Here is a 20,737-nt window from a genome sequence, read left to right as displayed (position 1 = left end):
TTCCAAGGATGAATGGGATTGGATTGAGGTGAAAGAAAATATATTTATAACACTTGTCAGTTCGCTGGAATCAGCTAGTGTCATACCATTAGCCTGGTGTTCCCAGCTCCGATCATCAGGGTCTGGGATTAAGCAAACTGGATGATGATGGTGGTGGTGATGATGATGGTAGTGGTGGTGGTGATGGTGGTGATAGGGATGGTCCTGCTGCTGATGGATATGGTGGTGATGATGGTGGTGGTGATGGTGGTGATGATGATGGTGATGGTGATAATAGCCAATGCATGTATAATGTTTACTATATGCAGGCACTGTCCTATTTCTCAATATTAAATATTTTAATCTTCATAAAGACCTAATAAATTAGAGATTGCTATGCCTATTTTATAGACAAAGAAAGTGGAGTAGAGAAGGATTACGTAACTGACTCCAAATGTCTCAGCCAGATGGTGGTGCTTGGTAACCATCTGGTGGGCCTAGGAAGGCTTCCTGACCAGTGGAGGGTGTTGACCCTCTGGTCCCTGGTTTCCCTTCTTTCCCTTATGATACTACATCTGTCTCCTTCTGTGAGGGGCCTTCTCCAGCATGCATTTGGCCTTCTGAATGCAGAAGTGCTAGGGGCTGGCCTGAAGGTGATATGAGACCAGCAGGGATATTATGAAAGAAACTACAGGTGTCTGATAAGCTGTTGGTTTTTTAAAAATTTTCCTGGGCAGGGGATCCCTGGGTGGCGCAGCGGTTTAGCGCCTGCCTTTGGCCCAGGGCGCGATCCTGGAGACCCGGGATCGAATCCCACATCAGGCTCCCGGTGCATGGAGCCTGCTTCTCCCTCTGCCTGTGTCTCTGCCTCTCTCTCTCTCATTCTGTGACTATCATAAATAAATAAAAATTAAAAAAAAATTTTCCTGGGCAGAAGGACTATAGTGGATTTGAATACTGGTTCTGGGATGTGATTCTGAGCTCCTTGGCATGCCCCTTCCACATACATATGATGGTGCCCTTTGGTGGGCCTAGAACATGGTTTTCAAGCAACCAAACCTACCATATACTTCTCAGTGCCCCCTGAGGTCTTTTTTCAAAGACCTCAAAGTCCCTCAGGTCTTTTTTCACATATAGTTCTTGCCCAACAGGTAATTGTCATGACTTCCTTAACTGCTCCTTCTGCTCTTTCAAGGCTGAGTTCAGGAGTTTCCTTCCCTGTGGATACCCCCAGCCAAGGTGAGGCCTCCCTCTTCATTCATTCATTTCCACGGTCAGCCCACATCTCTGAGTTAACACTTAGGACATCTAACTATTCCCAGAATTCTCTGACTCTCTTCTACAAAACTAGATGCCTTGTAGGCAAGGGCTGCTGCTTGCCGACCCCAAATCCCCACTTCGTGGCACAGTGCAGGAACTTCTACAATGTCTTTAAATAAAAGATCCTTCCAAAGCACAATATCATTGGGATTTTTCTGCTATCATTGTACCCCTGCTTGGGGGCATCCACTTCTCTTTAGAGACTGTGACTCCATATTTTTAAAAGTCTGTACTTGATGATGTGTCTTCCTTAAGCAATAACTTCCTGCTACTTGTTTTGTGTTTTTTTTTATTTTAGATTTTATTTATTTATTCATGAGAGACCCACAAAGAGAGTCAGAGACACAGGCAGAGGGAGAAGCAAGCTACCAGACTCCATCCCAGGACCCTGGGATCACAACCTGAGCCAAAGGTAGATGCTCAACTGCTGAGCCACCCAGGTGCCCCACTTATTGCCACTTACTAAAGAGTTCTGATAGCTAAAACCCATTGACTCTCAAATGTGAGCATTCATCAGAATCACTTGGAGGACTGGCGGAAACATAGATCCCACTGATTCTAGTGAGTCGGTGTGGAGTGGGGTTCGAGAATGTTCACTTCCCACAAGTTCTAGGTGACACTGTTGTGGTTGGTCCAGGGCCACTCTGAGAACCACTGCTTGAGACTTCATGTAACCCAGATGCCAGGTAATGCTCATGCTGCCTCTGAGAGCAGCCACCATTTCTTTTGTTTTTAGAATCCACAACATGTCTATGCTGCTGTTTGATTCCAGCAAAGCACAACTCAATTTCTGGTTTCAATAATGACTATAGGAAACAGAGATGTATCTTGTTGTGGAAAATGTTACCTCCATCACACAAAGCCTAATGCCACAGCATTTGAATTGCGCTCTGATCTTTCCATTTATTAAAAACAGCATTAAATTACTTGATGTATTGGTGGCAGCCTGGAGACGAGGAAGACGCTCTAGATATTCCGGAAACCAATGAGCATGCAAACAGTAAGCTTTCCAATGTGCTTAGAATAAATGGAGGAATTTCTTTGGGGGAATATATTTTATTCAAAATGTAGATGGTACGTGAAATGTGAATAAATATGAGATCGCTGTTAAAATATTCCTTTTTAGGAGCTGCCACACGGATAAATGGGAGACTTAAATGTGGGGGACCCCAGGCTCTAGGCCGCTAAAGAGGAAAGATGATGGGAAGAGGGAAATGATTTTCAAATATCCTTGACCAATGGGGTCTCTTTCTGCTTAGATGTTCATTGAAGGCCATAAGTCTGGCAGTAGATTTTCTTTTACATCTCTTCCAGGCAGATACCGGCACTAGAGGAAAGATGGTGAGATGTACGCAGATGAATTTGCTTTAAAGGGATGTACAGTTCATACAGGATTTAGACAGTCCCAGGTATGGGACCCACCAGCCCCTTGGCACTGAATGAAAATCCCTGGCCCCAGTGGAAACTCAGTCCATATTGAACTGGTTTCCCAGTTGTCTAGTAGAGAGTCTTAGAGTGGTGTCTTTCACAGGTCTAGAAAGTGCAAACACTGCAAACACACAGAAGCAGCCGTGATCATGAATTCTATCAAAGAAGAGGATGGCCAGCTCCCCCAGCAGTAAGACAAAATGGGCACTTGCTTTTCAGGCCCTCAAACAGATAGATCCAGGGTCTCTAGATGAATAATTCTCCCTATAAATGTGTAACACAGAAATACTGATGGTCTTATGGTTAGTCAGTCAATCAAGAGAGTCGGGGCCTTTTTTGCCCCGAACCTCTGTTTTTGGGCAAATGTCTTTGGAAAAAAACAGAAACCTGTTGTGCTAGGTCAAAGGAAAGGATTATGATGAAGATACAGCAGACAAGGCCATGGACATCTGCCTATAGAACATAGCCAGGGACTAGACTGACATGTTCAGTTGCACAAGCTGAACACTGCACAATTCCAGAGGTACCAACTACATGGACTATAATGTGAATGGTGACCTCTAGAGTTGTGCAACATGGTGGCCCTGCATTGGAGCAGATCTAGAGGGCCAGGGACTGAGGCCTCTCTCTCCATCTATTGGGTCTGAGGCGATTCCTTTAATTTTTGCTCATCTCTTTGTGTCTGTCCCCTTCCTCTCTGTCATCCATCTTCTGTTTACTCTTCCTGTGAGTGGCCCTACATGGCTGCCTATCATGCTCTTTTTCTGCTTGACCTCCTTTCTGTTTCAGCACCTGCCACCGACTGTCATAAGTCTCTACCTCTTAGTCCAAATTTTTAGGAGGGAAAATTTGAGTCCCTGGCTTGAGCCTTGTAGCTGCTCAGTCTAAAAACCACGGAGTCCTCCTTAGTGGCCCTCTTTGTCTTTTCACCTCATATCTAATCTCTCAGCAATGTCAGTACTTGGCTGCACCATCATAACAAATCCTGAATCTGGCTACTGGTATGACCCTGGTCTGATCTGTATTCCTCTTTTGCTTGGGTTATAACTACTCCACCTGTCTCTGCCATTGTCCTCCTTCCTTCTACCCTCAATAAACAGCCAGAGTGTGCAAGTGGTTCAACAAGGTCAGACCACATCCTCAGACCCTGCCCTGCAGGGTCTTTTCTGTTGGAAGAAAAGCAAAAATCTGCACAATGGCCTTCGGGTTCCTCTAGAATCTGGGCCCTATTATCTCTCTGCTTCTTCTCCCTCTGGTCTCCTTGCTCACCCGCCCCCCCCCCCCCCCATATTGGCTCCTCAAATTTCCTCAAACATGGCAGGCATACTCTTATCTCAAGGCCTTAGCATTTGCTGTTCCCTCTGCCTGCAATTCTTTAACTCCAAAAGCTGATGGTTTGTGTCCAGCGTCTTTAGGCTAGTTCTTAAGCATCACCCCTGGGCCTTCCCTGAACTCCGATTTGCAATGACGTCACCCCATGCTTCCTTATCACCTTTCTTTGCTATAATTGTTTTCTTTAGCAGCTTCCATGCTACTGTGTATTTTTCTTATGCATTTTAGGTAGTCAGTCTCCTCCCACCAGAAAACAAACCCCACAAAGGCAGGAACTTTTGTCTGTTTTGTATTCTTTAGCAACGACATCAGTGCGGGCTCTATAAAATATGCATTAAATGAACAAATGAGTGAATCTAGAAAGATGAATATGTGACTGTAGAAATTCATAACTCTCACCTTCTAACACAATAATAAAAGTCACTTAGTAAGAAAGTTCCAGGTTCAAAGAAATATGCATTACGTTTACAAGTAAACATCAATGGATTTTTTTCTTCTTTCTCCACCCTCGCCTGGCAGGAAGCTTGCATACAAACTGTTATGAGTTTGAATTCAGACACCTGGCCATGCTCCCTTTTGCCCTTCCAAGTATTGCTAGCTGGCGAGTGAACCTGTGTCCCGGGAGGGAGGCTCCAGCCCACGCCCCTCATTCCCCAACGGTGGCCAAAGGGTTTAAATTCCTTGCTGGAGCATTTTGTTTTCTCTCTTTATTTTGAGAACCAAATTCCCAAGTAACTGGGTCTCAATTTCCAGATTCCTTTTCTGGAATTCTGAAGGAGGGTAGTGAGGCCCCACGGTAAATGGGACCCTTTTTCTGAATGAGCTCAGGAGTCCCTGTGAAGCAGCCTCCAGTCACGGAGGGAAGCTTGCAGCGAGTGAAATCGGCTTTTGGCCAGAGGATGGCACTGTGGTTGTTTCTAAGAGGCAGCTGAGCAATTTGAAAAAGCAATTTCCAAATGGCACTAACAGCTGCACTTCAAACCCTGCAGGGAACATCAGAAAATGTTAACCCCCACGTGGTGGGGAGGCAGGGGCTGGAGACTGATGGGGGCATCCTCACTGCGGAGGCCAGGCCTGGAGGAAGGCGGGGACCAGGATTGGGGCCAAAAAGGAATGACAGCCTGCCCCACCGAGAGGCTTGGGGGCTGGCGTCCTTCCAGGAGGAGTCTGAGGGCTTTGCTTACCCAGGGCTTTTGAGGGCGGGGAGGGCCAGATCAGCAGCCCCCGTGGGTGGGAGTTGGTTTTCCAGAGCCGGATTCCGCAATAGAAAAACAGCAGGGAGTGGGGATGGTGGTGGTGGTGTTGCCTGTTTTCTTCCTTCTGTGCCTGGTTGGGTCAGTTATTTAAAGTGTGCATTTCAGTCCCCTTGGAGGGCCCAGACCACTATGTTCATCTTGCAGCTTTCCATAATGCCTGGCATGGAATTACACTCCATACATTGTCCTCAGACAGATGACTGATGGTTTGAATGAGTGGATCTTGGATTTGGAGGAAGGAATAGAGTAAGACTCTTCAAGAGAGAGAGAGAAAAAAAAAGGAAAGTCAAAAGAGAGAGAGAGTATTTTCAAGTGTCTTCTCATGTCTCTGGTATTTTTGCCATTGTTACTGCTACCATCAGAACATTAGCCCTTGATGGTTTGCAAGGGGCTTTTATTCATGTTATTGTTGTCCATTCAACTGTCTGCCCATTGGTTCACCCTTCACTCCCTCCTGTTTCCCAGAGCTCCTTATTTATGCCTCTTCTTGTCTCTGTCACATCCCCCCACCTTGAATTAGAATCATTTGGGGACATGCCCCATCTCCCAACTGAGCAGGGATATTTGAGAGCATCCCATGGTGTTCAGAACAAAGAAGGTGCTTGGTTAATGTCTGTGTAATACCTGGGCATAAATGTAGCAGTTTTCACAGGCAACTACAGCCATCATGGAATTCAATCCTTACATCCTCTCTCTCTCTCTCTCTCGCTCTTTTTTTGTTTTGTTTTGTGTTTTTGAGAGAGAGAGAGAGGAGGCAGAGAGAGATTGTACATGTACTTTCAGGGGAGGGGCAAAAGGACAGGGAGAGAGAGAATCTTAAGCAGTCTCCATACTCAATACAGAGCTCCACGTGGGGCTCAATTCCATGATCCTGAGACCATGACCTGAGTTGAACTACCAAATGGCTGAGCCACCCAGATGCCCCCTTGTATTTCCCCTTTAAGGAAGAAATTAACCGGGGCAGAAGGTATTTCCCAAAGATGGCTACATCAATAGGTACCCCACCCCCACGTTCTTGTGATGTGACATTGACAGTCTTCCCTCAAGAGGTGGGGCCTAGGTTTCTTCCCCTTGAAGGTGGACAGACTTTGTAATTGTCAGGTCACTGAATGCAGAGAAGGTGATACTGGGTGGCTCCTGAAGCTATGCCATCCAAGCCAGGAAACCTTCCCCTGGTGTGAGCTCCCCAGAGCTTCTTGATTCATGTCTTGGGAATCCTGAGCTGACACATAAGAAATCCAGTTACCCTGGAGCCTCCAAGTGGAAGAGGTCACACAAAGAGAGAGCCACAGGAGGAGCTCCTCTGTTCTAAGCCCAACCAGCCAGCTGAGGCTTCGGATACCACAGGGCAGAGATAAGGCATCCTAACATGTTCTGTCCTGATATCTGACTGAGAGTCTGAGAACACAACAAATGGGGGTTTCATCCCACTATGTTCTGGAGTGATTCGTTACACAGCCCTAGTAATGGAGTACTTTATTACCCTCTTCCTTTTCCAGGTGAGTGAGCTGAGGCCTAGCCAGTAGTTGAGCTGGCATTTGGCCCCTGCTTCTTGACTCTTGGCCCACTCTGCCTTCTAAAGTGCTTTTCTTGATGTTGGTTTTTATGCCCCAGCTGGAGCTGAAGACACATATTTGGCTTAGGGTCTGTTGAGTCTGGGGGAAGCCTTTGGTCTTCTTCATCCATCAGCAGAACAGGAATGCAGGCTCTGAGATCTGTCTGGGGTGTAGTGAATGACAGGGGAATTGCAGCGGGGGGTTTCTGGTCCTGGGCAACTGACAATGACTGGTTTGAGACTTAGTGGCCTCAGGAGCATCAGACTGTTTTCTGGGACCCTCTGAAAGCTGCACACCCAACACTGCAAACCTGCCAGCAGTTGGCTTGCAAAGATTTCCAACTCCAATATTTCATTGGTTATTATCACCATGGGTGCAGCCAAGAGGCCACGGGAGCAGGAAAAAGCCACAAACCACAGCACTGCCATGAAGACATCACTGCTTTTCAGTGATCTTGGTCCCTTTCAGGAACCTCTCTTAGACCAGCTAATAATTTTGAGGTGTGGCAACCTTGAGATGATCTTGTCAGTGGATGTTCCTGTCAGAGCTGGATTTGGGGATACCCAGCCCTTCCTGGTGAGAGGGCCACGCCTCTCAGCGAGTCTGCATAACAAAAGGGTGGGCTCCCTTTCTCTGAGATGAGCAGCAATGTCTCAATCTGGGCTTGGGGACGTTGATAGGGAGACTTTCCATGGCAACACGGAAGTGTGATGCTGAATGTGAATTTCAGGAATCAGATGCCACAGGCACACTTAGCAAACATTACAGCCCCCGAGGGCTTTATGGCTATAAGTCCTGAAGGGTTTTTGCTCCTCCTATATGAATTCCCATAGAAATCCCCTCTTCAAGTCCAGTTGGGACCCCTGGTTGAGGGGTAGCTGTCAGGAGGATATGAGAATGCATTGAGCAGTAATATAACTTCTGACAACTGTGATGGTGTATTGTACTTAGCCATGACTTTGTATCATTATAGCAACATGGTAGTCATTTATGGGGGCCGTGATGCCCGTGACTCACAGTGATTGTATTGTTGAACCATTTAGAAGCCATTGTTTTTTTGGGATGCAGACATGCCGATGTCAGGTTCATGGAAGCTGTGATCTGTCATGTCCGGATGCTGGTGGACTCTGTGGAGTTCTACTCTGTGTTGGCAGTGAAAGGGCAGTCATCCCAATTTTTCTGTTCTGAATAATTCAACCTGAGGCTTCTCAGACTTTAAGATATATTGCAATCACTTGGGGGCCCTGTGAAGTTGTAGGTTCTTATCCAGCAGATCTGGTATAGGGCAGAGGGTTTGTATCTCTAACAGCCTCCCAGTAGAGCTGGTGCTGCTGGTTCTGTGAACCCTGCTCTGAGAAGCAAGACTTGTAGTACTCAACAGAACAGTCTGCAGTGATGGAAATCGTCTATTTCTGCACCATCCAATATGGTAGCCCCAGCCACATGTAGCCATAGAGCACTTGATATGTCACTGATGTGACTGAGGAATTGACTTTGAAATCTTATTTATTTAATTTTCACTAATTTAAATGTGACTAGCCACATGGTGTTAGTGGCTATCACATCAGACACTATAGCTCTAGTCTGTCCTGTGGTGTGTATCAGGATTTCTCGAGTTATTAAAAGACAGATTCCTGGGCTCCACCCCCAGGAGGTCTGGATCAGGGCCTGAGGATTTGCATCTCTAACAGGTTCCCAGATGATGCTGGTGCTGTGGGTTTGGGGAGGGCACTCTGGAAACCATGCCACCCAGCAGTCTCTCATCTCTGAATACCTCTGCATGCTGACTACAGCAGGACAAAAAGGTATATGCACATCAATGGTAGGTTTGATTCAAACTTGCCCCTAATGGTATGCAGGCTGGATCCCATTCTGGGATATCCTGTGGGAGGTTTAGGTGGAAGCATTGTTTTGAAATAAATAGAGGGATCTCGAATTAAAGCTGGCCTCCATAAACTCAAAGGTGCCTTGCTGGGAGGGACCCTAGAGATGACCTGATTTGTACCCCAGTTTATAGATGGGGAAACTGAGGCCCAGCCAAGCACAGTTGACTGTGAACCCAGCATTAGAACCCAGTTGGGTGCCTCTCCTCCACACAGCTTCTGTGCCTGAGCTGGAATATAAAAATATCTGAGACGTGAACTTTGCAGATGTCGCTTGCAGAACTCTCTTTAGGGATGAGGCATGGCCCTTCAGGCTCAGTTCTTCAGCCAAAAACAGAAGGCAGCTATGGATGTGATCCCTGGGTCTAGGATCATCACCCAGAGGCTATAGCACCATGATTTTCCTCCTCCTTTCCTATCCCTCTGGGAGATTTGGTTGCTGGGCAATTTAGCAGCTCTGGTTAAAAAATAAAAAAAGAGAAGAGAATGGGAGAAGATTGAAATCACTGGTGGCAATGCAATTTTGAGGACCTTACGTACATATTTCAATAATCTATGGTGCTCTGTTCCCCGTGCCGAACATGCGAGGACAGATATACCACCGTGACATAAAATTGCTGCCATTTATCAAACTCCCGCTGTGAGCCAGACACAGGATCAAGTTCTTTATATTCCTGATCTCATTAAAACTTCACAAAAAGCCTACGAGGTAGATGTTATTGTTATCATTTTTTAGATGGGGAGACGAAGGTCTGGGGTGATTAAATACCCAACCTGGGTCACACAGCTGGAAGGATGGGGACTCAGATACAGTGTGCCAGATGCTGAATTCTGGATCTTTTTCACTGTGCCAATGGGGCATAAACTGGGAAGTGCTGTGAGCTCTGCAGCCCCAGCTTTAGCGGAGCTGGCGTTTCTGTGCATTGTTATCCTCCGTGTGCCCACCCTGCCTGCCCCAATCCTACGTAGCATCCGAGAATGAAGACAAGACACTTTGAAGAGTGAACCTCAGCCTGGCCCTGAGCCAATGAGCCAGGTGTATCAGTCAGAATGATTTTAGTTAGAAGCTACAGCAACCGAAATGCAGAGAAAAAAAGACACGTTGCTGGCTCGTGTCCCAGGGAAGTTCAAGGGAGATGAATACAGTCTTCAGGTATGGTCCAGTCCAGGGTTTTATTCATGCATCATTGGGAGTCGCTCTCTTTTTCATTTCCCAATTCTTTTCTCCCAGATGGGTTTCATTCTCGGGCACATTCTCCCATGTGCGGGTCTCCAACAGCTATAGATTTACATTGTCCTTAAAGCTGGGGAATCCTCCTGAAAAGAAAGCAATGTGCCCCCACCCGCAACTGCAGCCAAAGTCTCCAGGATGACTCCCACTGGTTCAGCTTAGGTCGTGTGGCCCCACCCTCACGCATGGCTGCATGCCAGGGGCATGACGGTACCTAATTATGCAGACTTGGGTCTCATAACCACTCCCGAAGATGGGGCTGGGATCTGCCCAGTGGAGTGTTTCTTCATAAGTAGGATATATTCTGTTAAGAAAAAAGCATTAAAAACATTAAACAAAGAAAACATGAAAAAGCTCTCTTTACCATTACTACCATCTGCTAACCTGGTCTACACAGTGAATTGAAGGCACCTTCCTTGCCAGGAGAATGGCCTGGAATTAGGTTGCTTGAGGTGTGGTGACAATTCTAGGTGGTTTTTCCAACACTGGCTCCCTGTTTAACCTCCTAATTGCATTATGCATCCTCTGGATGCCAACCCTTGCCTCACCACATGGGGCCTGAGCTTGCCACACCCCACAGAGCTGATCACCTGGACGACTAGCTTCTGGTGGGGCAGAGATGTGTGTCCTAACCTCCTGGCTTCCTGGCTTCTCCTCGAGCTGTCCTTGGTAGCTCTTCCTTTCACCCTACAGCCCTCCCAAGACCCGGCTATCCCCTGTGAAAACACTTCCAGCCAAGAAGATGAGGGACCCAACCTTCATAATTCAAGGTACCTGGGTAAAGGTGGTTGGTTAAACATATCTCTGTATTGCTCAGAAGTAGCAAGTGGCTATTCTGATCTGGAAGATCCAGATTTTGGCAGTCCATTTCTTTGTTCATTCATTTATTTATTTTCCCAAGTGCTGATTATCTCCAGACCCTATCAGCCTGCCAGATGGAATGTGCCCATTGGGGACAAGCCAAATTTCATGAAGATCTTTTGGGTCCTAGCTCCTGGGCTGCATCACCACTGGGACTTGTGTCTGTGATAAAGTTCCTGAACCCAATACCCCTCCTATTCTCACATTCCTCTTTCTCTCCTCCGATCAGCATGGCATTACTCCCTTATGCCCTGCTGCCAAACTGCCTTGATTTAGGGCCGGGATGAATAGCACTCATGGGGGATATAAAACAAAGGAGTGGAGTTGTGTCTAGGGAGGGATTGGCTGGCAAGCACAGCCAACACCTGATTTGTCAGCTTCCTTAGGAAGAAAGGAAAAAGATATAGGAGAGATGTCAGGTAAGTCAGGACAGGCTGCTTGTAGGGAAAGCGTTGTTTGTGAATCTTTTATTATAATTTTTAAAAGATTTTATTTATTTATTTGAGATAGAAAGTGAGAGAGAGAGAGAGAGTATAAACAGAAGAGGGAGGGGCAGAGAGAGCGGGAGAGGGAGAAGGAGACTCCCCTGAGCAGGGAGCCCGACATGGGACTCGATCCCAGGACCCCAGGATCATGGCCGAAGCCAAAGGCAGGTGCTTAACTGACTGAGACACCGAGGTGCCTCTACTTGTGAATCTTAAAAAATATGTATGTTGCATGCATTTAAGCATCTTTACTTAAAAGGAATAGCCAACAAATGGACATATGACTAGCATTTTGCCTCTTCACCCAGACATGGTGTAAAAACACTTCTTCTGCACCAGGCGTGAAACTATGCATGTGCCATCCTATTGGTCTTAGTTCTTGTAAATCACCTTGTTCAAAAGGTGATTGTGAGTTGTCATGAAGTGGCACCCCAGTGGGGGAAACCCCTGAAGGCCCCAGGACAAGGAGAGGGGCTGAGACTCAGTAGTAGGGTATGATGTGTGACAGACGTCAGGTGAGACAGGACCCTTGCAAGGTGGCATAGTAGGTCAGTTCTGCATGGGAGCAAGTGACAGGGCACTCAGGTCTGGGCTCAGAGGGTTTTCAGTTGACAGGATGGGCTATAGAGAGACGAGAAGGTTCTTGGAAAGGGAGTGCTGGGTTAAGAAGTGGCATCTATAAAAGGTAATTTGTGCAGTTGAGTGCAAGACAGTATTTCAAAGATGGGAGGGGCTACGGAGGGTATGCGAGGGGGAGGTTCTATGTGCTGCCTTGATTCTCAAATGAATCCGGACCTTACAGCTGATGGGAAAGTGGCTTTGACCTCAGCCTGTTTCTTTCCCATTCCTTTCTTCCTTCCAGGACTGCCCTGGGGGCCCTGGCAGGCAGCGAACGTTTCCTTCTCCCACCAACCACCAAAGGGGCTGTGGTAGCTGGGTCACACAGTTGAGGGGCTTTTATTTCTCTTGGAGAACAGGGAAAAATCCTTATGGGCCTGGCTACCACTTCTGCACGAGTATTTATGAGCTGTGAGAGTTAAGATCATAAGGCTCCCATATTGTGCTTTTTTTTTTTTTTTTTTTAAAAGCCAGTAACTTAAGAAAATGTTTTCTCCATAAGAGAAACTTCAAAGATCCTGGTGAACAACGCACTAAAAATTATGGAGAGGAGGCATCGCACACATCTTGAATATCGGTGCAAAAGAATGTGCTGCAGCCAGGCGGGCCTCTTCACAGCTTAAAGATTTCTTTGTTTTTCTTCACTGCTTACCATCAAACGCAGGACCGAAGCTGTTAGGCATTTAGCTGCGGCCATCTGCAGGGCAGGCTCGCCAACCAGATTCTTTTTTCATCCAGAAGAGAAGGCTTACAGAGGCAGAAAGTATTGAAAACATTTCTGCCCTTAAAAAGAAATGCAAAACCTCCTTGCGGTTGTCGAGAGGCCAGGTGGCCTCATGATCCTCTGTGTGGAGCACAGGGGAGTTATTTAGGACATTTACACAGAAAGATGGAGAATGGATGTCCCGAGAGCCTGGGCCTATGTTTCCTAGTGGGTTAGCCACATAATTCAAACTTGCATAGCTTCAGGTTGATCACCTATTAATTGGGATCATGATATCTGCCAAGGGTGTTTCATAGTGCTGTTGAAAAGGTCAAATGAAGTCATGGTTAAATTGTGAATGTGTGTGTGTGGGTGTGTGTGTACCCACATTCTTGCTTTAGAGAGAGATTTCTGCTTTTCTGTGTTTTCACTCCTTCTTCCTACAAGAGGGGAGATAGCTTGTCTCATGGGTCAGAGCTTGGAAGTCACGGGCCAAGGTTTGCCAGAGAGTACATGAAGTTCCAACAAATACTCCGATCCAGCCCCACCTGGCCGACAGAGCCAGACGGGCTCATGGACCTCATCATGCAGCCAGCTGTGGGTGGCCTTGGCTGTGGGGTCCGCAGCCCACAGCACATTCATGGGCAAGCTTCATCGTGAGGCTCAAGTTTGCCTATGAGGTAGGGAGGTTCCACCGTGTCATGTGTTTTGGAACACTTTCTGAGCACTTTCTTGGTGGGAGTCTGTGGCTTTTTTGAAACCCAAATGGCTGGCGATCTCTGGGTGAGAAGGAAAGGGTGAGACTCAGGCCTGGAAAACCCTCTGGGGAAAGAATGCATCATTCTGGGATTATGACGAGACCAATATTGAAAACTGGTTCCTGGCAAAATTGTGAACATTGCAAAATGTGTTATTGGCTCTTGGCCTCCTCTTTCTGTACTCACATTTTCTCTTTTCTGCCACTGCTTCCTGGAAACATCCCAATGCACTGAAGCCCTGCTTTCTGGAAACACCCTGATACCAGTCATTTATACTTTAAAGAGAATTGAGGTTCATGTATCTTCTTTCTCCAGTGGATTCACACTCAAAGCTCAATGCTCATGATGGAAGGAAAGCCTCAATTATCCATTAGAAAGATTCACCAAGAAAGTTTGGGGGAAGGATTTTTCTGATTCTCTGATATTTTGATCCATAAATTTCCTTTTCTGTTTCCTAAATGAAAAACTGGCCCAGTCCAGCCTTTCAAAGAACCAAGGGGCTTGATCCCAATATTCCTCCTGGGACACACTTAAAGCCCTTTTATTTTTTTAAAGATTTTTATTTGTTTATTCATTCATCACACACACAAACACACACACACACACACACACACACACACAGGCAGAGACACAGGCAGAGGGAGAAGCAGGCTCCATGCAGGGAGCCCGACGTGGGACTCGATCCAGGGTCTCCAGGATCACGCCCTGAACCGAAGGCAGCGCTAAACCACTGAGCCACACGAGCTGCCCTTAAAGCCCTTTTAAAGACCTGTCCCTACTCTTAGTTTTAAGGAAGGAGCAACAGTTGACAATTCCAGTCTCTTTTTCTAAGTGGATCTTTCGAGACTCATTTATGTGACGCATTGCCCTCTGAACATGAAAATCATGGCAGCACATGATGTCAGCCCCTAAATGGTTAAAGAGTAAAAAAAAGGAAAGGGTATAATTAGTTTATCCATAATTGTTCCTCCAAGGAAGATGGAGCACAGACCTTGTTGAAATAACCCGTTCAACTGGAATAAGCCACATTTACTGAGGACTTACTCTGTGCCAAGCCCCAGGCCAAGTGCTTTGCATTTAACTTTGTGTTTAACTCTGACATCTACTCTTTGAAGTGGGTACTCTTATAAGATTCATTTTTCTGAGGAAGAAACTAAGGGTTAGAGAGATAAGAACTTGCCCAAGTCCACCTAGCTGGTAAGAAGTCAGAGATGGGGCACAGATTCAGGTCTGTTAGAGCTGATGCTAAAGAGTCTTCCCTTGATTAGTTATCAGTGGATTTCTCCTCTGGCTTTCCTGTGATGTGTCACTTATTTTACTCAAGTTTGCCTATGAGCAAGGGAAAATCAACTATAGTGGCTTAACTAAGCCAAGACATAATTAGGACCTCACTCAACAATCCAGAGCTGATTTGTGTCCTTCTGTCATCCTCAGCACACCTCTTCCATCCTCATGGTGACAACATGGCTGCTGCACTTCACTGTTTTGCACCTGTATTCCGGACAGAGTGACGGAGGAGGGGATTTATTTTTGGTGGGCTTCATCATTTTAACCTGGAGGAGACAGTTTCCCTAGAAAATTTCTCTTTGTATCTCCTTGTCTAAAATGATGTCACAGTGTCATTCCTAGCTGAAATGGAGACTCCAGATAGAATATTCTAGTTTTCTTGCCTCTAATATAGAGGAAGGCCAGAAACACAGGGCTGGGAATAGTTAGGGGAAGCCAATCAACAGTTTCTGCACAGCTGACATCTTGACTGCATTGCTCCAAAGTTTATTGGTGGGCATGACTGGAGCAGAGCCAAGGGTTTCCCTAGAGGGAGAATTACTTTATTTTTTTTTTTTTTTTTTTTTTTTTTTTTTTTTTTTTTTTTTTGAGGGAGAATTACTTTAAATTTAACATGCTGTGCTGAATTAGCTCCTGCTTTCCTTGGTCCCTCTTGGGTGGCAGCATGCATACCCCTACTTGTACATTCAGCGCTGCAGTTGCTTGAACTAACTCCAGTGCATTAGAGGGTAGGGTCTGACATCGCTCTTGTGGGAACCTAGAGTTCACATAGTTTCTCAAGGCTGTCTTTCCTCTCTTCTGCTCCCTGTCAGTCCAGATAGAACCAGTGCCTCAAATTCCAGTTCCCTGGCCATGAGACCCAGCTTGTTTGACTGTGGTGGTCAGGTATCATCCCTGGGGTTTAATAGCTGTTGTAGTCACTTCACAAAGGTAGGATGAACCCCTCCACTCCCTAAATGTGGCTCAGATAAGTGAGACTGGTAATTCTATAGGTGCACTGAAACTAGAAAAGGACTTATTGTTTACATAATGAGGTTTTCTGGGGAGAGCAGTGTGGGGGCCCAAGATGCTCTGGCAATGATGGTGGTGTCCTATTCACCTTGGGTGGCTACAGCTCGGTACAGGACACCATAGACCAGGTGGTTTCAACCACAGAAATTTCTTCTCACAGTTCTAGAGGCTAAGAAGTCCAAGATCAGGGCACTAGCATAGTCAATTCTCACGAGGTCTCTGTCTCAGCTTGCAGTTGACCACCCTCTTGCTATGTCCTCCCATGGTGGAGAGATAGGATGAGCTCTCTGGAGTCCCTTTCTATAAGGGCGTTAATCCCATTATGAATATTCCAACTTCATGGCCTAATCACCTCCCAAGGCCCTGTGTTAGTTAGAGATATTATAACATAATACCAGGCACTGGGTGACTTATAAATAGGCTTTTATTTCTCACAGTCCTGGGGTCTGGGAAGTTCAAGATCAAGGTGCTACCAGGTGTCGTGCCTGGTGAGATCCTGCTTCCTGGTTCAAGGACAATCATCTACTTGTTGTGTCCTTACATGGTGGAAGGGGTGAGGGAGCTCCCTGGGGTCTCTTTCTTAAGGTCATGAATCCAATTCCCCAGGGACTCCACCTTCATGACCTGATCATCTCCCTAAGACTCTACCACAAATACCATCACACTGGAGGTTAAGGGTTATAACATGAATTTTGAGAGGGACTCAGTTCAGTCCATACTAGGTGCTCAGGGGGTGGGACCAATGTAAGAGTTCCTATGCACATATGGTTTGATCTTCCTACCAGTGCTGAAGTAGGGAGCACATTGCCCTGATGTGGGGCAGAAGGGGAAGAAGGAGTGGTAGGACTTAGAAGCTGTCAGCAGTCTAACATCAAAAATGGAGCCAGACTCTTTATTATACCAGCCCCCGCCACCCTTGGGATCCCTTCATAGACCTGGGCTATAGGCTGTGTGGCCTGATGCTAGGGACAGGGAAGATGCTGCCTTCAGACTTTAAAAAAATATTTTATTTATTTATTTATTTATTTATTTATTTATTCATTCATTCATTCATTCATTCATTCATTCACTTATTTTAGAGAGAGAGAGAGAGAGAGAGAGCACATGAGAGAGCAGAGAGAAGAGGGGCAGAGAGGGAAGGAGAGGGACAAGCAGATTCTGTGCTGAACCAGAGTCTGATGCAGGGCTTGATCTCAACAACTCTGAGATCATGACCTGAGTCAGGCTTGATCTCAACAACTGAGATCATGACCTGAGCCAAAACCAAGAATCAGCCACCTAACCAACTGAGTCACTCAGGTGCCCCTGCCTTCTGACTTTGAGCATCACTTCTGCTTGGCCTCCCTCAGCAGGGTCCTGCCCCCTGGATGGGTTCCCTTGGATCTTTATGCACTCCCAAACCACATTTTATTTTATTTTATTTTTTTTAAATTAAATTTTATTTTATTTTATTTTTAAAAAGGCTTTATTTATTCATGAGAGAGAGAGAGAGAGAGAGAGAGGGAGAGAGAGAGAGAGAGGCACAGACACAGGCAGAGGAAGAAGCAGGCTCCATGCAGGGAGCCTGACGTGGGACTTGATCCCAGATCTTCAGGATCACACCCTGAGCTAAAGGTGGTACTAAACCGCTGAGCCACCCGGGCTGCCCCAAACCACATTTTAGTTTACCACTTTGTCTACTGGGCCCTGGTTAACCCTCCCAGGGCTTCTTGGGTCTATAGATGGTCGATTTAGTTCTTCCCCTTTTCTGTCAGTGGTGTTGCTGAGACCCCAGCTCCATGCAGAACTGTGTGGTCACACCTTTAGGGAGGAGCACCTGTGTGACTTACCATAGTCATGCCATGACATCTGCCAAATTTGAGATTTTAGCCCTGGCCTCTCCACCAGACTACAAGTATTTGTGTTTAATGAAGAATTGAAACATTGCATTACCCTCTTCCTCCTCCTCCAAGATTTCTTGGGCATCTCTTGATGGCCTAATCCACAGCAGAGCACATGGTCACTCAAGGATATAGGTGTAGCCTTCTCCCTGAAGGGATGTGCAGTCAGATTGGCAGAATTGAGATATTGAGAGAAAGTGGGGGAAAAAAAGCAGAAATAGGTACCACATAAACAGCATAGGCAAGGTAATGATTTTGAGAGCTCATTGAGGGTTGGCAAATCAGGAAGGCTTCCTGGGAGAGACGGTTCCTTGAGCCAAGCCCAGGGAGCATGAGTTATTGATAAGCACAGTGTAGGGATGGCCATCTGATTCCTGTCTTTGAACACATGTGCTCCTGTTCATGATCATTGAAGGGAACTTGATAGTGTCAACAGGTAATGTTCAGAATTCTCTAGAATGATTCTTATGGGGGAACTTATCAGAATCGCTAAAGAAGGGTGAGGTTTGGGGTACCCAGAAGTCTCTGCAAACCAGGAATGAGTCCCAGTAGAATAAGAACACCAAGATCTCCAATCCCCAATTTGTGAGTTCTTACCTAATGTTCTCCAAATGTCTTCCTTAGAAGAAGGAGGAGAAAACTTTTTAGATCCTTGTTCCAAAATCCTCTGTGGATGAGTAAGTATTTTTATTTTATTTTATTTTTTTAATGAAGTATAATTGGCACACAATGTTACATTACTTTCAGGTGTACAACGTGGGTTATTCGATAGCTTTCTGCATTATGCTATGCTCACCACAAATGTAGCTACCATCTGCCACCCTACAATGCTATTATGATATCATTGCTGTATTTCTATACTGTAGGGAATTATCTCCGTGACTTATTCATTCTAGAATGGAAGCTTGTACCTCTCACTCTCCTTCACCCATTCTGACCATCTCCCTCTGTTCTGGATGAGTGTTTTATAACCTAAAATCAATGTTAGATATTCCTTTTATTTTTCAACATGAAAAATAAGTTTTAGGAAGGTAATTTCACTTCTTTGGGGGCTCAATTTTTTCCTTGGCCTGAAGAATAACTAGCTATACCAATCATAGGGCCAGTCACTCTGTAGCTCTGTAAATTTGCATGGCATTTCTCCACGTATAAACTTATTTGCTTTACTCATCACAGCTCTTATTTTGTTACTTTCTATGCTTTATGGAAAAATACAGAAAAATGAGAGAGCAATTCAACATTTTATCATATATGTGAGTTATACATATAAGTAGAAGAGTCAGAACCCGAATTCAGATCTTTTGGATAACTTTTTGGACCTTGTGACTTCTCAAACTATAAAACAATCAAACAATGCAAGCCAAGCCCATGGAAAATAAAAAAGAACCCCAAGCCCTCTGTGCTGTCTGCTGGGACACATGCCTAGGAATTCCATGGGGGCATCCCAGTGCTCTTCAAAAAGGGAATCTAGTGATCATGTTCTTTATACCAGCACAGTGCAGACAGAGGTCCACTGTGGAAGAGGCGGCATGCAACAGGTTCTGGGAAAAGCCATTTTCTAGTGACTTTATAGTGAATGCACATCTAGGATGCAACATCTCCATCCGCTGGATGCCATGGTCCTCTGCCAGCCAGAGGGGTCTTGGCACTGTCTTTGGATGCTGATAAGTTTTTGGATAAACACCACACACACACACACACACACACGCACACACACACACACACAGCCCTTTCTCTTGTTGCTGCCCTATCAGCCCTCAAGTACTTCTTGCTTACATTACATGGTGAGCTGGAGCTCTTGATAAAGGAGCTCTGCAGAGTGATGACAAGAATTGATTCCCAATTTCCTGCAGAATGACTCTATCATTGCTAGTGACTCAGGCAATTTAGCTCATATTCTAGGCCTGCCTGGGGGTTATAGATCACGCTGACAGCTTCCCAGTCACGCAGGGAGGCGGATTTTGATAAGATGAGGAAGGAGACATTTGCAGAGAGTTTTGCATTGGGGGGGGGTGGTGGCCAGAAGGGCAGGGCTACCTGGGGGCTTGGGACCTGATGGGCATCCTGCTGGGACATGACAGGGAAGCTGGCTTGTGGTCGGGCTCCCAGCAGGCTGCCGGGGATAGCTCTTTCCCCCTCTCCGTAAACTGTTCATCCCTGTTCAGCATGAGAACACCTAAGGCCCAGTTGAAAGACAGAAGGGATCAATTTCCAATGGTTTCCCCCTTCCCAAATACTTAGCATCTGTCTGTTAAAAGATAATATATAGGAACCTGGGTGGCTCAGTTGGCTAAGCATCCAACTGGTGATTTTGGCTCAGGTGTGATCTCATGGATGGTGAGATTGAGCCCTGCATTGGGCTCCATGATTAGTGGGGAGTCTGCTTGAGCTTCCCTTTCTCCCCCTCCCTCTGCTTGTGCTCTCTCTCATGAACAAACAAACAAACAAACAAACAAATCTTTAAGAGAAGAGTTAACACATAGACTGGGGTTTTCCTTTCTCCATGGACTCTGTTACAGCAGGGGCAATTCTTTGCATTTACTCATGAATCCATTTTCATCTGCCAACCTGTCCTGATTGCACTCTGGGTGCTCAATGAAATGCTCTCTCCAGAATGCATGCTGAAGGGACAGGCTGTGTTCTGTCTCGGAGTCATCCAAGCGAAGCAGAACACGGCTACATGAGGACCAGGAACCTCCTGTGCACTGTGACTGCTAAAGCCCGAGTTGCTAAATCCTCACAAAGACTCTGTGAGACAGGCCCCTTACTATTTCTAGTTTGCAGATGGGAAAACTAAGGCACAGATGGTAGGTCACATAAGCAGAGGTTGAACTTGGGCCCCCTTTGGAAACAGTCTGTGCTCTTACATATTGCACTGTATCCCTCATGAATAGTGAATAAAATGGATGATTTTCCATCTAGTGGACAGAATGGAACCCTTAGAAATTGACTATCAATTGCCCAGGTTTTATTTTAATTTATTTTTTAGAATATTCTATTTATTCATGAGAGATACACAGAGAGAGGCAGAGACATAGGCAGAGGGATAGGCAGGCTCCCTGCAGGGAGACTGATGTGGGACTCGATCCCAGGACCCCAGGATCATGACCTGAGCCAAAGGTAGATGTTCAATCACTGAGCCACCCAGG

General features: G+C 46.0%; 1 long non-coding RNA gene across 2 annotated transcripts; it reads right to left on the bottom strand.

Moving 5' to 3' along the window:
• Window positions 1-9,767: 9,767 nt before the first annotated feature.
• LOC111096484 lies at window positions 9,768-18,399 on the bottom strand. 2 transcript variants are annotated; one of them, XR_005360320.1, is made up of 4 exons: window positions 18,186-18,399; window positions 17,641-17,737; window positions 14,803-14,901; window positions 9,768-10,289 (listed from the first exon to the last, which is right to left on the bottom strand). It is a non-coding gene; the product is annotated as an uncharacterized LOC111096484 (long non-coding RNA). The 2 variants fall into 2 exon arrangements; XR_005360319.1 differs by lacking the exon at window positions 14,803-14,901.
• Between the last annotated feature and the right edge of the window lie 2,338 nt (window positions 18,400-20,737).

Source organism: Canis lupus, chromosome 6, assembly GCF_011100685.1.
Source record: "Canis lupus familiaris isolate Mischka breed German Shepherd chromosome 6, alternate assembly UU_Cfam_GSD_1.0, whole genome shotgun sequence".
NCBI lineage: Eukaryota > Metazoa > Chordata > Mammalia > Carnivora > Canidae > Canis > Canis lupus.
Note: the sequence above shows the minus strand (reverse complement) of the source record. Positions and strands in the feature narration are given on the sequence as shown.